The following is a 14,265-nucleotide window of genomic DNA, read 5'->3' as shown; positions in this document are numbered from 1 at the left end:
TAGATCAGCTTTCCAGACTCATAATTGGCGTTCCATTTCTCATTTTTCTTATATACATTCCTCAGAATACTGGGACCATTTTTAAAAATGTCATTTCCCAAACACCCTTTGAACTTTTCAGTATCCTTGTGAAATGAGCTTTCTGTTTCTCACACCCACCTACACTGCAACTAGTGGATTCCTGCTAGCAGACAAACTACAGTACTAGAAGATCTCTACGAGATGCTTTGCAGTAGACCGGCAATGATTTCTTACTGAAATGAAGAAAGGTTCAACAATCCAGGAGTGGATTTCGGTGTAGAAGGACTGTAATCTGCGATAGGTTCTGGTTACTCAAAACAAATCCCTGGGCTCAGAATTAATTCTAAGCGTAGAATCATAGAATCGCAGAATTGTAGAGCTGGAAGGAAGGCACCACGAGGGTCATCTAGTCTAAGCCAATGCAGGGGGTTAGACTAGATGACCATCGTAATTTGTTTTTGGTTTGTTTTTGTCACAGGTTCTGGCGAATGGATCTTGAGGTTCTAGTAAAAAGACAAACAAAAGCAAAGTAGATCCTGTAGTTTACAATCAGTGCATTGGTGTCTTCGAAAATCTCTATTAAAAGGTGAGATCTCTCTCTCTCTCTCTCTCTCTCACACACACACACACACACACACATCAACACAATGGGGGTGTCAAATTCTGAAGTATGTTCGATCAGTGCATCTTTACTCGGAAGTAAATCCCTTCGAGTTCAAGGGGACTCCCTCTCGGATAAACGTCCACAGGCTTCGACTATATAAGACTGCAATTCCTGCACCCCCTTTACCAGAGCGTAAGTTTTATTGAACTCATGAGTTTTGAGTAGATATGCACAGCAGGGGCGAGCAGATCAGGATCTGCTGGGGGATTTCTACCAGATCGCCAAGGGCTTCTGACTGACTCGCGTTTCTTTAACAACTGCAATAACACATTGACACCCCCTCCACACAAACCTAAATTAGGCTGCTAAAGTGAATAAATTTACCCAGGAGTGCACTTTGTGCCAATGAACTGGGAGCTCCATTTGTGGGACTGAAAACAACCCGCTAGGCTCAGAATGTGCTGGGAGTATCCTGCCCTTTAATTCCAATTGTTATCTTTTGCACCTTGACTCCCCTTGGTAGATCTTGGGGTTTTAGTGGAATGATAGCAAATATATATATAAGAGAGAGAGAGAGAGATAACGAGCCTGAAGCCTGCCCGCCTCTGTTGCGTAAAATTGTCAGAGAAGGAAGATTGCGATCCGGTGCGCAATTGCTTGGGAGCAAGCTGCATTCAACAAAAGGAACAGGTCGCTTCTTTTGAGTAAGGGCTCCTCTGTTTGCAATCCCTTGAACACATTGGGATTTACTCTCGAGTAAGCAAGTGCCTAGGATTACGACGTGGAGCCGAAAGTCCCCAGCGCGAAGTTCCCCTCTCTGCCACTTATCTCAGAAGTAGCCATAGTCAAGACACCCACGGCTTTGCCTCTGTAATACGGGGACGGGATCAATGTAACTGACCTATCCTCCAGCAGCGTTGCAGGATGAGTCACGAATACGTGCAAAGCGCCTTCAACGCTTCAAAACCCTATACAATCCTGACTCCTTTCTGTGCTTCTCCATCTATGCAAACGTTAGACGCTATCTATCCCGGGCTTGTGTGACAGATCAATCCCTCCAGACTGCAAGCCACTTCGCAAAGGGGATTTCTCTCCCTCTGCCTGTCAATACCTAACGACAAACGCACACATGCTATAATTAACGATATGTACCTAAGCCTGACGGGCTGCTCTGTCTCTATCCGTCCACCGTGTCTAACTTATGGAGGCTGAGTGTTTTGTGTGTGTGTATCCATATAAACCGTTTTGTGTTATCTACTTCCCCGGGCGGGGGGGGGGGGATATCACTCTATCGCTTTTCTCTTGTCTAAAGAGGGACCTTTTAAAAATAATAGTGATAATAATAATTAATCATAATAGGCTTCGACTCTCATTTTACTTGAGAGAGACAGACAGAAAGAAAAGCAATTGTGTGTTTCTCCACCCCCCCTCTTGTTGTAAGTGTTAAATAACTTTCCCAGCGTGTATGAAAGGAAGATTGTATTTTATCAACAGCTGACTGAGGCTGTCATCTGATCTTCTCCGTTTGGTCTTCTGGTATCATATTTATTTAACCTACTGGGAGACCATGAGCCGGGGCAGCTTCTCTCTGCTGGAAAGAGCAGACGCATTACACACTGCCCCAGGTATCCTGATTGATTGTTCCCACCCCAAAGTCTCTGGATCATAATTTAACTCAGCGGCAGGCCTTGGAGGCTGGTGTGTGTGTGTACAAGGGGAAGGGTGGGGGCTAATCGGGAAATACGTTGAGGGGCTCAGGCTGGGAGGAATGAGACATGATCGTTCCCCAGGTCTTCGTATTATAGAGAATGTATGTTGCAGGTATATATTGTCATTTATATGAATATATTTGTGTGTGAGTATTATATATACAGTATACAGTATATATATATAATAAGTTTATAAATTAATGGATACACAAAAGTTTTTCTCCCTCTCCCGTGGACCTCCAATGAAGCTGCATGTTGGAAGATTCAGGACAAATAAAAGTAAGGACTTGTTCACACAGTGCAATAGTTGAACTAGGGAACTTGTTCCCACAGGAGGCAGTTATGGTCACCAACTCTGCTGGCTTTCAAAGAGGGTTGGACAAGGTTATCAATGGCTTCTGTCTAGGCATGGTGGGTTTGTGGTTTGTTTTTTTGACTCTGCCTTCATAGTTGGAGGCAGCAATGTTTCTGAATACCAGCTGTTGGAAACCCCAGGCAGGGAGAGTACCCTTTTGCTTTGGGTTTCCCACAAGCATCTGTGTGGCCACTGTGAAAACAGGATGTTGGACTAGATGGGCCATAGACTGATCTATTGATTTATTGATATTTATTTTATTCGGACCTTATTTATTTATTTATTTATTTATTTATTTATTTATTTAATTAATTTGGATCCTTTTGTCCTCCAAGGAAGCCAAGGTGGTGTACCTGTATCTCCCTCTCCTAATTTAATCCCCAAAACAACCCTTTGAGGTAGGTTAGGCTGAGAAAGGCAGTGATTTGTCCAAGGCAGGGATCAACAAACCTTTTCGGCAGGGGGCCGGTCCATTATCCCTCAGACCTTATGGGAGGCCGGACTATATATATATATATATATATATTTGGGGAAATGAACGAATTCCTGTGCCCCACAAATAACCCAGAGATGCATTTTAAATAAAAGGACACATTCTACTCATGTAAAAACATGCTGATTCCTGGACCATCCTCGGGCTGGATTTAGAAGGCTGTTGCACCTGATCCAGCCCGTGGGCCTTAGTTTGCCTACCCATGGTCCAAGGTCACCCAGAGAGTTTCAAGACTGAATGGGGATTTGAACCCTGATTTCCCATATCCAAGTCCAGCACTCCAGCCACTACACTACACCACTGCTCCTTTATATCTGGAGTTCCTTTGAGTTCTCCAAGAATTTAACAGCCTTGAAGTGTTCTCCAGGTATAACTTGTTCCATAGATCTTTACAAGTTTTTTTTTTGGTGGGGGTGGGGAGAGGGGTAGAGTAGACCAGGAGAAATCTGGCTGAGAAGGCTAGCCAAGATTGGTGCTTTCCCAATGTTCTCCTAAATTAAAGACAGGCCTGTACTTACTCTTCAGTTTTTCGTCGTACATAATTTGAGGCCCTCTGGATCAGATCTAGGGCTCCTCTGTCCCAGCTTCCTGTTCCCAACAACGACCATCCAGGTACTTTTAGGAAGACCCCAGGCAATGCCTGAAAGTGAGAGCCCCCACTGTAGTTAGCCCTCTAACAACTGGTCTTTTTGTTTCAATATAGGAGTCTGAGAGGAAGCACTCTGGCAAATTGGTCATTGACTGGAGACTGCAGCAAGTGTTGAGATGGATACAGGGAGCTGTCCAATAGGTAGTGGTAGTATTATCTACTCTCAGCCCTTAGACCCTAAGGCAGGGATTCCCAAACTGTGGTCCTTGGCTTCTTTCAGGTGGTTTGTGGTGTGTTCACATTAAATATTCATATTGATTAACTGTATTTCGATTGCTTCTTTTATTTCTTGTTCAGTATTATATTACAATGTGGATTCCATAGAAAGCAAAGTATAATGCAACAAAATTCAACCTAAGAAATAAAAGAAGCAATAAAAACACAATGAAAAATCACAAGCATCTAGCACGGCATGTTACAATTGCTACAACAGACAGAAAAATCATTAAGTGGTCCAAGACCATCAGTAGGTTTTTGCTACCCAGACACACAGCCAGCCTTTCTAACTGTCATTCCTGAGCATCCTGTGGACTAGCTGCTGCATGTACTCACTTCTCTTTTTTGCTGGAATTGTTCCCCTTTGGGATGCTCCAAGCAAAGATTCATTTACTGTGACTTCTAGTCGTCACGTTGCCTTTTCCCTCCCACTCTTCACTGCCTCTGGCATTGTAAATCTAGAAGTGCAGGTTTCAGGTTTAGGTGTTTTTACAAAGGAAGCAAGGCCATTAAAATAATAGGCCTCTTCATTGGTAGGAAGAGTATCATCTTCTTGGGCTTGAAGTATGCCTGGTCCTAGATGATGGTCCAGAAACACGTTTTCCTTAGCTGAAGATAAGATGGAGCACAAGACCTGTGATGAGAAGGTAGCTCAGTGGTAGAGCATTTACTTTCCATCCCCCGAAGGAAGGACTGGGAATGGGGATGTCTTCTGTCTGAAACCCCAAAGAGCCGCAGGTAGGGTCTCAGCCTGCATACTAGATGAAGCTGGTAAACAGCTGCCCTGGACACAGAATTGTCTCCATGGACACCAGCGAGTCCAAAATGACTCCCAAGCTGTGCACCTGGTCCTTCAGGGACACAGTTACCCCATTCAGGACCAGGGAGTCCTCCACACCCGCCTGCCCCCTGTCCCCCAAGAACAGTACTTCTGTCTTGTCAGGATTCAATCTCAATCTGTTAGCCACCATCCATCCTCCAACCACCTCCTGACACTCACACAGGACCTTCACTGCCCTCACTGGTTCTGATTTAAAAGAGAGGTAGAGCTGGGTATCATCCACATATTGATGAACACCCAGCCCAAATCCCCTGATGACCTCTTTCAGCGGCTTCATGTAGATGTTAAAAAGCATGGGGGAGAGGACAGAACCCTGAGGCAGCCCACAAGAGAGAGCCCAGGGGGCTGAAAGGAGCGGAACCACTGTATAACAGTGACCCCAGCTCCCAGCCCCCCCAGACGGCCCAGAAGGATGCCATAATCAATGGTATCAAAGGTCGCTGAGAGATTCAGCAGAACTAGGAAGCAGCTCCTAGCCTGCCGGAGATCATCGACCATCGCGACCAAGGCAGTTTCAGTCCCATGGTGAGGCCTGAATCCCAACTGGAAGGGATCCAAATGGTCTGCATCCTCCAGGCATGCTTGGAGTTGTTCAGCAACCACCCACTCAATCACCTTGCCCAAGAATAGAAGATTTGAGACTGGGCAATATTGGTGGGGTCTAAAGATTTTTTTAAAGAAGTGGTTTAATGACTGCCTCTTTCAGTGGGTCTGGAAAGGCTCCCTCACAGAGGGAAGCATTCACCACCCCACAGAGCCCATCGCCCAGCCCTTCCCGGCTTACTTTTATGAGCCAGGATGGACAAGGATCAAGAAGACAGGTGGCTGGACAAGGATCAAGAAGACAGGTGGTTGGTTTCACTCGTCCAAGCAGCCTGTCCACATCCTCAGAGTTAACAGATGGGAATTGATTCCATATAACATGACTAGATAGGACTCCAGCACTCTCCCGCCCTGGCCCTGCTCCCATGGTGGAGTCTACCTCTTTCCAAATCTGAGTGACTTTATCTACAAAAACCTTTGCAAAAGCATTACAGGAGATCTTGGGGTCCTTACCAGGCCCCAATGACAAAGGTGGTTCCAATAGATTGTGAACCACCTGAAAGAGTCTCCTGCTGCTGTTTTCTGAAGGTGCAATAGAGGAGGTGAAGAAGGGCCTCTTCACCATCACCATCGCCACTTGGTAGGCTCGACGTTGAGCTCTAACCCATGTCTGGTCCGATTCAGAATGAGTTTTCCACCACCAGCACTTTAGCCATCTCAACGATTGTTTCATCGCCCTCAGCTCCGGGGAAAACCATGGGCTGTCTGGGCTTGTTGTTGTTGCTGTTGTTATCACTATGAATTTATAGAAGTGTTCAACTGTCATAGCTGATCTGTAATGGATCCTTTGAACTGATGCATTAAGTGAGTATGAGAAAATATATGGAGAGAACCAAGTTCATGAAGAGTGATGCAGACAATGTTAGTTTGGATGAGTAACGATTGATGAAACAAGAATGTAAGAAGATCCTTGCTGGATCAAACCAAAGGCCTGCACTCTCTGGTGGCCAACCAGATGCCTGTTGTGAACCTGCAAGCAGGACCTGAACACAGCAGCGTATGCCTGTGCTGTGGTTCCCAACAACAGGTATTCAGAGGGACACAGTCTCTGACAGCTCAGGTAGAACATAGCTGTCATGACTAGTAGCCACTGAGAGCCTTCTCCTCTATGAATTTGTCTAACACTCTTTTAAAGCCATCCAAGTTGGGATCCATCACTGCCTCCCTTGAGAGCAAGTTCCATAGTTCATCTAGCTTTAACTAAGATGGTGTAACAAATAAAAGGCAATCTCATAAAAGCTTATTATTACACTGCAACATATGTGTTTTTTTAATACGATTGTTGTTATGATGTCACTGTTGTTCTCAGTATTATTATTATTATTATTATTATTATTAGCAGTAGCACCCTTTACTGAGCAACACACAGCACAAACAAAACATCTCTTACACCAGAAACTTAGAAGATGGGCTGGCTGATACCAGAGGTTGTTCTGGTTTGCCTTTTAATCAGATACACTGTTTCATTTTCCTATGGGGAAATGAAACTGACATCTGAGAAACCGTAATGTGATTTATCACTTGCCTGGCTCATGCAGTAAAGGGACACTTGTTTGAAAGCATGATTTCCGGCCTCTTGTTAGAAGGAAGCTTGTATTTTCCACCACCCTCTGAGTTTGCAAGTCAGGCATTACAGATCGACTTCTGAATACTGGGCCCTTGTAAGTTGACTTGCAGAGGTAAGCTGTGCAAACAGGACTCAACAATGCTTTGCGGTTTCCTTACACATGCTGCCTTTTCACCTTGCCACATCAAACCCTCTTTCCCTTATCTCCAGGCCACCAAACTTTCCTACCCCTTGCTAATCTTTGCTGTTCCTTTCTTTCTTTTTAAAGAGAATATTCGCTAGGAAATGGACAGAAAAGGATCAAAGAGCAAGCGCAGATGATAATGTGCCCCCCACAATCAATCAAAATCCACAACCATCACAGACATAAAAAATCGTGAGAGTTTTTTGGTCTTCACAGTTTACCTGCAACAGAAGAATTTGTGTCCCCACTGAAGCTTTCAAGTGAGAGACTAATTCCTCCCTCTCTTTGGAAAACCTGATGGGATAACTTCTCTTTAGATATGCCTCTGTTTCATCTTTCTTGGAAAATGCGCTTTGTTCTGTATTTCACTGTAATAATAATCATACTTATATCAGAATGGTACCAAGGCACCGGAACCCCCAGCAGACAATACAAAGTCCTCCTAACAGGGGAAAAGATCAAGCAGCCTTTTTATTTTTATTTTTTACATAATAATAGTTAAAAAAATCCCCTTTCTCTTATGGGAAGCAGAGATTGTTCTCACTCCCCTGGGCTCTCATGCTTCTTTCTTTTCCCCCAAGCTTTTGTTCCTCAAGAAAGAGTTAAACTAGTTTACACAGCAGAGAGTGGCAAACACCTGCCCTCCCCACCTCTTCAAAAAGCACACTTTCCAAAGCAAGCACACATTTTTTTTAAACTAGCTTTTCTGTTAGGCTGCCTTTTAAAAAATAATAAAAAAACAAAAAGATTGCTTTTTCATCGTGTGAGTAGCAAAATCAGATAATGACCCAAAGAGCTTGAAACCTAATCAGCAATTTCTTTTTTTGCCTCTTTTTTAAGAAGTCAAGAAGAGATTACAAGTTAACTCCGGTGCTGTTTGTTGGCTGGCTGTAATGTTTGCTCAACCACATTATGATGGTGAGAGTAATGGATTTATCTAGATAAGGGGAAGTAGAGCTTGCCAACGAAGAAGGCGAAAAAAAATATCAAGGTCAAACACAAGATAAGGCCTGACACTTTCCCCTATTTTTCACACACTTGAAAGCAAGTGTGACAATACGAAAGGGGAAGCGGAGTCCACTCCAAAACACACCTACGCGGATCATAAGGAGAACGGAAAACATCCTAGCACAAATCATTCTTACCTCTTATTTAAAAATTAACTCTAATTTTTATTTAACTGACTATGCCATGTTTGTTACATGATGACATTTTAAGGGGGGTGGGAGGAAATACTCTTTAGAAGACATCTGAAGGAAGCCCTGTTTAGGGAAGTTTTTAATGACTGATGTTTTAATGTATTTTTAATCTTTTGTTGGAAGCCGCCCAGAGTGGCGGGGTAGAAATAAATTATTGTTATTGTTGTTATTGTTGCTGTTGTTGTTATTGTTATTGTTGTTGTCGTTATCATTATCATTATCATTATCATTATCATTCCATAACATAATTTGCATGCTTGATCAAAACCAGAGTTTCCCAGATTTCTGATTGCTGCAGCACACTTCTTTTTCATGAATGAAATTGCAGGCAAGCATTCACGCAGTGCGTGTAAGAGTAGGAACGTTATTAAAATTAACACCACCTGTATCACCATTGATTCTCTTCTCGTTGCAGCCCTCCTTCTACAAACCTGATTGATACGAGATGGAAAGAAAAAAGACTTGTACAGATTGGTTCACTTCTGTGAAAATGACACCCCTCTTACAGGAGGGCAAATCATGGAAAAGCTGAAGGGATGCAAGGTGAACTGGCTATTAGTCCACCAGGTATCACATTTTATTTCAAATTCAGCAGTCAAATCTCAAGCATTGACACCATTTGAAAAACTAATTCTGAACATGACTGGAGTCTACATTTTTTTACTATCAACTCTATACAAAATACTGAGTGACTTAACCATTGGACAATGTTCAACTAGCAAGCAAAATTAGGAAAAGGACCTAGACACAGAAACTGAAGAACAATCTGTGGACAACTCCCCACCCCCCACCCCAAATCAACATCAACCTGAAGCAGACAAAACTTTTTAAAGTTAATACTCAGATGGCCTCTAACACTTGTAACACTCAGCTACCTAGGCAAAACATCCCTTTCAGCATGTTGGAGAGGGTGCAAGGTAATTGGTATAACTTTCCACCAGCTCTCAGAAAACTTCAGTAGTCCTCTTTTGGCACAACAGTGGTCTTTAGTGTGCAGATTGATAACCACCAATGCAGATAATCTTATGAGTCACCTGAAGCTCTAAAGGCGGAATAAGCGGAAGCAATAAATTTCAAGAACTACCGGTATAGAGCTAAACCTTCTGAAACCTACAGCTTATCCAAAGAACTTCCTAAACAGAAAAGTCTTAACCACTGAAAGGTGGGCAATGGTTCATCCTTGGAAGATAACTCCAAAAGATAGGAGACACCACCGAAAAAGCCATGCTCTGGCATCTGTCCTCAGTGGCTTCAGTTGAGGGATTTCTTAGATGGCTCTAGGTATCATGTTCCCAAAGCCTTCCTGCTTATTATCTTTCATGTGGTGTGTGTGCTTATTCTACTAGACTTGAACTCCAAAATGGGTTCTCCTTGATTCACCCTTCCTATACATGAGTATGTCTACAGACCAAGAGGCCTTTCTTATAGGAGTTCCAAGCATTTTTCATATCTTGTCAAGAGATTCCAATATGTTATACATCTCAGCTGTGCAGAAAGGTTCATTTTATTTCTTATATGGCGGCCAACTCCATCCTCCACCCCTTCTTTCAATGCTTCCCTTTTAATAATCTCTATCAATATTGGTTTTTAGCAGATTTTAATGTCAACTGGGGATTAATGTGCATTAATTGAATTGACTGTATTTCCTTTAATGAGCACAAAAGGATTTGGTGTTAATACTGATGATCCTAATAAGACTCCTCTGTATTATCAGAATTTTCTCAACATCCTGCAATAGTTTATTAGAAAAATGAATTAATTTCGTTACTGTTGCCTGGCTGCTTCTTTTAAATAACAATGCAAGCAAGGTTGATTGCAAATTGAATTTCTTTTATGAGATTTAGGAAAATGAAGTCAATGCACAGCTGGCAGAATGGTTGCAATGGGGCTCTAGACTCACATTCTTCAGCACATCACATTGCCTCTTTTGTCAATTGGTTGAAAATAGCACCTAGGAATGTAGGAAGTTGCCTTACATCAAGTCAGACCATCAGATCACCAGACCATCTAGCTCAGCATTGGCTTTCCAAGGTTTCAGATAGAGGGGATTACCAGGCCCACCTGGAGATTCCAGGGATTGAATTTCGAACCTTCTGCATGCAAAGCAGATGTTCTACCACTGAGCCATGATATTTCCCACCTTTTAAGATAGAGGCTCTGGCTGTCCTTAGTTCCTGTTTCTGGAATCTCTACACAGTGGCTTTCTGTCTTCAGTGTTATGATCTGTAAGCTGGCAGGCCAGCAGGTGGTCAGGCATGGAAGATGGAACTGGCAAGTCAAGAGCATCTCAGTCTGCACCTGAGTCCTTTATAGGATCCCATTTGCCCCTTTTGTCTCATGGTCTTCATAGAATGGTAGCTGCAATACCACCCTCGCTTTCATTTACAGTAGTAGTGCTATAGTGAAGCGGTGAGTAGGTCTATTGGGGAAAAGGCAATGTAGTCATTCTGGAAGAAGCTGTGGATTGAACCAAGGACCTTATGCAAAAGAGTTCCATGCAGGATCTAAATGCAATATATGCAGATCCTTTTTCCAGCAAACTGCCACGGTGGCACAAAAAGTGAGGTCCCTGGTTTCTGTGAATCCTCTAATTGGGGATTCGTGTTGTCTTCCTTCAGGCTCCTTTCTTTTATTTGGGGATCATATTGTCACATCTCAAGTTAGATTGATTATTTGTCATGATGGGACTCCCCACGTGGACAGATTCTGTCTTTGCAAAGGGGGTAGGGGCAGGATTTTTTTTTAAGGAAAGGGAAGTTTGGTTTATGTATCCTCTGAACATGACTATTTGTTTAGCTATTAAAATATCAAACGTCTTTTGGCCTAGTGGGTATACAATCTTTTTTATATATAAAAAATAAGTTAATGCAGTAATTAATATGCTGTTTAGAGCCACCAACTCTTCCCCCACAAACAGTCAGAGAGTCCCAAAGTCTCTCTCGAGGAGAATTGCCTTCAGGGGTGCTGCTTGTTATGGAAAATATTCAGGCTATGGACCCATAGGCACAGCTTTGCATTAAATCTGCCTCTGCTAATTTACGTGCATTGAATTTAGAATTTAAATGTCACAAAAGACAACCTGTCTAATTCTCCATCCAAATTGCCCCATGCAAAATATCCAGTTAATTTGCACCCCATCCCAGGTCACTCCAATCAGTTCCCCTTTAATTCAGCTACTCCCAGCTTTGGAGCCAACAGGTCATGCTCCAGCTCATTTCAACTCCCCACGCGCATCATCCCCAAATCATTTCTAGGTAAAGTCACCACCCGCCACACTTCCATGGAGGGACTCACAGCATGGCCTCATAGGAGATCTTGAAACATATGTAGGTCCATATGGGAGACATGTCAATATGGTGGAGAGGTCACTCAGAGCTGGTCAGCTCCTCGATGGGCGATTCATATTAGCTAGGAGTGAAGAACCTCAGGCATGGGGGCCAAACATGGCTCTTTTCCATCTGACCCTTGGAACTCTCCCAAGGCCACACCACCATTGCAGGCCACACCTCTCATTGGCCTTGTTTCACTTCCTCTTTGAGTGCTTTTGGCTGGCTGGAATGTGTACTTGACCTGTGATAATGCCACTTGCTTGCCTGGGTGGAATGATGCAGGGGTGTATGTAGAAACCTCTGATTTTGCAATGTAGTCTGCTGCACAAAGATAATAGTCACATTTGTTGCTCCACCCACTTTTTGCTTCTTATGTTTAAGACGCTCCCAGGAAGCTGACAAGCTGTTCACATGCACCTCTTGCAGTTTGGCCTCAAAGCTTTGTATTCAGGGCTAGACTACACTACAACCACAGAAGTTCCATTTAGCTCAGTTGACTGGTAGCCATTGATAAACTTATCCTCAGTAATTTTCTAACCCTTTTAGTAAAAAAGAAATTTATTATATATCTTGTTGCAGGAGCTATTGATTTTATTCTGGATCATATGATACAGTGGTACCTCGGGTTACATACGTTTCAGGTGACAGACTCCGCTAACCCAGAAATAGTACCTTGGGTTAAGAACTTTGCTTCAGCATGGCCTTTTGCTTCAGGATGAGAACAGAAATCACGCGGCGGCAGTGGGAGGCCCCAATAGCTAAAGTGGCACCTCAGGTTAAGAACAGTTTCAGGTTAAGAACGGACCTCTGTAACAAATTATGTTCTTAACCCGAGGTACCACTGTAGTTGCCAATTGTGTGGAATGAAAACAGCGTATGTGTGTGTGTTTATATATGTGTGTTTGTGTATATATAAACACATTTAAAATCTTTCACTCATATCCTGCTCTTCAAGTTCAGGAACCAAGCAAGGGTTAACTTCAAAGCATTCCACGTTGAACCCCCCCCCCCCCAAGCCCCAGTTTTCTTTATCTAGCACACCATAATAAAGGATCAAGAGTTCCTGCTTATTATCTTATCCCCCCCCCCCCATGCTTGTTTTACTAGGCTTGGGCCCAGACCAGTTATGGATTAACACTGTGATCAATAGCCGGCTTGCTGTCTCTCTCTCTGCAGGAGAAAATGAACTGAAAATGCAGTCAAACTCTTATTGATCAAGGATATAGGTCTCACTTTCGTTGCCTCTGTCTCTTGATAACCCACAAATAATGTGATGAGTTGCTAATCTCTCTGATTTTCAATGGACCCTTCACCCCTCTAGACTCTGCCTAGCAGCTCTTATGGTTTGGCTGTGCTGCATTCTGTTGTGTAATACATGTAAGCATCAACTTCCAATCTATTCCCATCTGGCCCGGTCAACTGAGTCACTTAAAATAGTTCATAAATAGAGATGGGCCAACAGGAATATGCAATTATATTTGGCTTTCTCAGAACAGATGAATTATCCTGTAATAACCAACAGATCAGTGGAGTGGTAGAGGATATTGCTTGATTTACTATGCTCAGTGTGTGTTTGTGGGTGTGTTTACCAGTAGTGTTGTGGCAAATTCAGAAGTGCAGGGTCCCTTCATGAGAGTCACAGTCCATGCCCCCTTCTAAGATTATACAATCTAAGATTATACAGCAATCTATAATTATACATAACCAGAGATGCATTGCAATGATTAATGCAGATCTTAATGTGTTGCCATTCAGCCAGATCTACTATTTTCCGTGTATGTACAAAGGCAAATGAATTGGATTTCTTCAATACATTATTTTGGTGTGACTTAGGTTGTGTTTTCCTTGAAGTTCCATTGAAGCTCTCTTGAAACTGAAGCGCCCTGTGTTTTCAATGTTCCTAAATGCTGAACTTTGGAGAATAGAGAACAATTCCTCTTCTGGCTTCTTCCCATGCACCTTCTCTAGAATGACCCTAGGAACCAATCCTCAGTGCCTCACTCACCTCCTCTCTGTTTGGCTCTGATCAGCACAAAGAGGGAGAAGACTTATTTTTGGTGGCTGAAAGCCTCCCCCTTCACACTGATTGTGTGGCAGTAGGATATGGGAGACAGGGATTGTCCTGAGACCTTGCTGTGGAAATAAACCACTACACAGTGCTATTTTTCTAGAAAAAGAGGTGCTGGAACAAACGAGGAATGCCTCCCTGATTCTCTTAGAATGGCAATGGCGCCTACCTGAGAGATGCTGGAACTGAGTTCTGGCTGAAAAAAAGCCCTGACTAAACCCTACACAAATCTGGAGTGCAGTCCCTAAGATGGTTGAATGGTGCCTTGTATGCTTCCTTCCAGCAACTCCTGCAACCAAACAGGTGCCAGTTATATTGTTCTGCTTTCCTTTAGACCACATCAGCAAGGCAAAGAAGTGGTGGGTGGGTCCAGGACCTCCATACACACTGCCCAGGCTTGTGCCTTGTGATGGCCACTTAGATGCTG

The 14,265-nt window shown here is 43.2% G+C and overlaps 1 long non-coding RNA gene across 1 annotated transcript; it reads left to right on the top strand.

Moving 5' to 3' along the window:
• The first annotated feature begins 498 nt into the window (after positions 1 to 498).
• Positions 499 to 10,047, top strand: LOC309328567. Its single transcript, XR_014150828.1, has 3 exons — positions 499 to 607; positions 7,327 to 7,502; positions 8,857 to 10,047. It is a non-coding gene; the product is annotated as an uncharacterized lncRNA (long non-coding RNA).
• The last annotated feature ends 4,218 nt before the right edge of the window (positions 10,048 to 14,265 follow it).

Source organism: Podarcis erhardii, assembly GCF_964252035.2.
Source record: "Podarcis erhardii genome assembly, chromosome: 14".
Taxonomy (NCBI): Eukaryota; Metazoa; Chordata; class Lepidosauria; order Squamata; family Lacertidae; genus Podarcis; species Podarcis erhardii.
The sequence above is the reverse complement of the archived record's forward strand: the minus strand, read 5'-3'. Positions and strand labels throughout refer to the sequence as shown.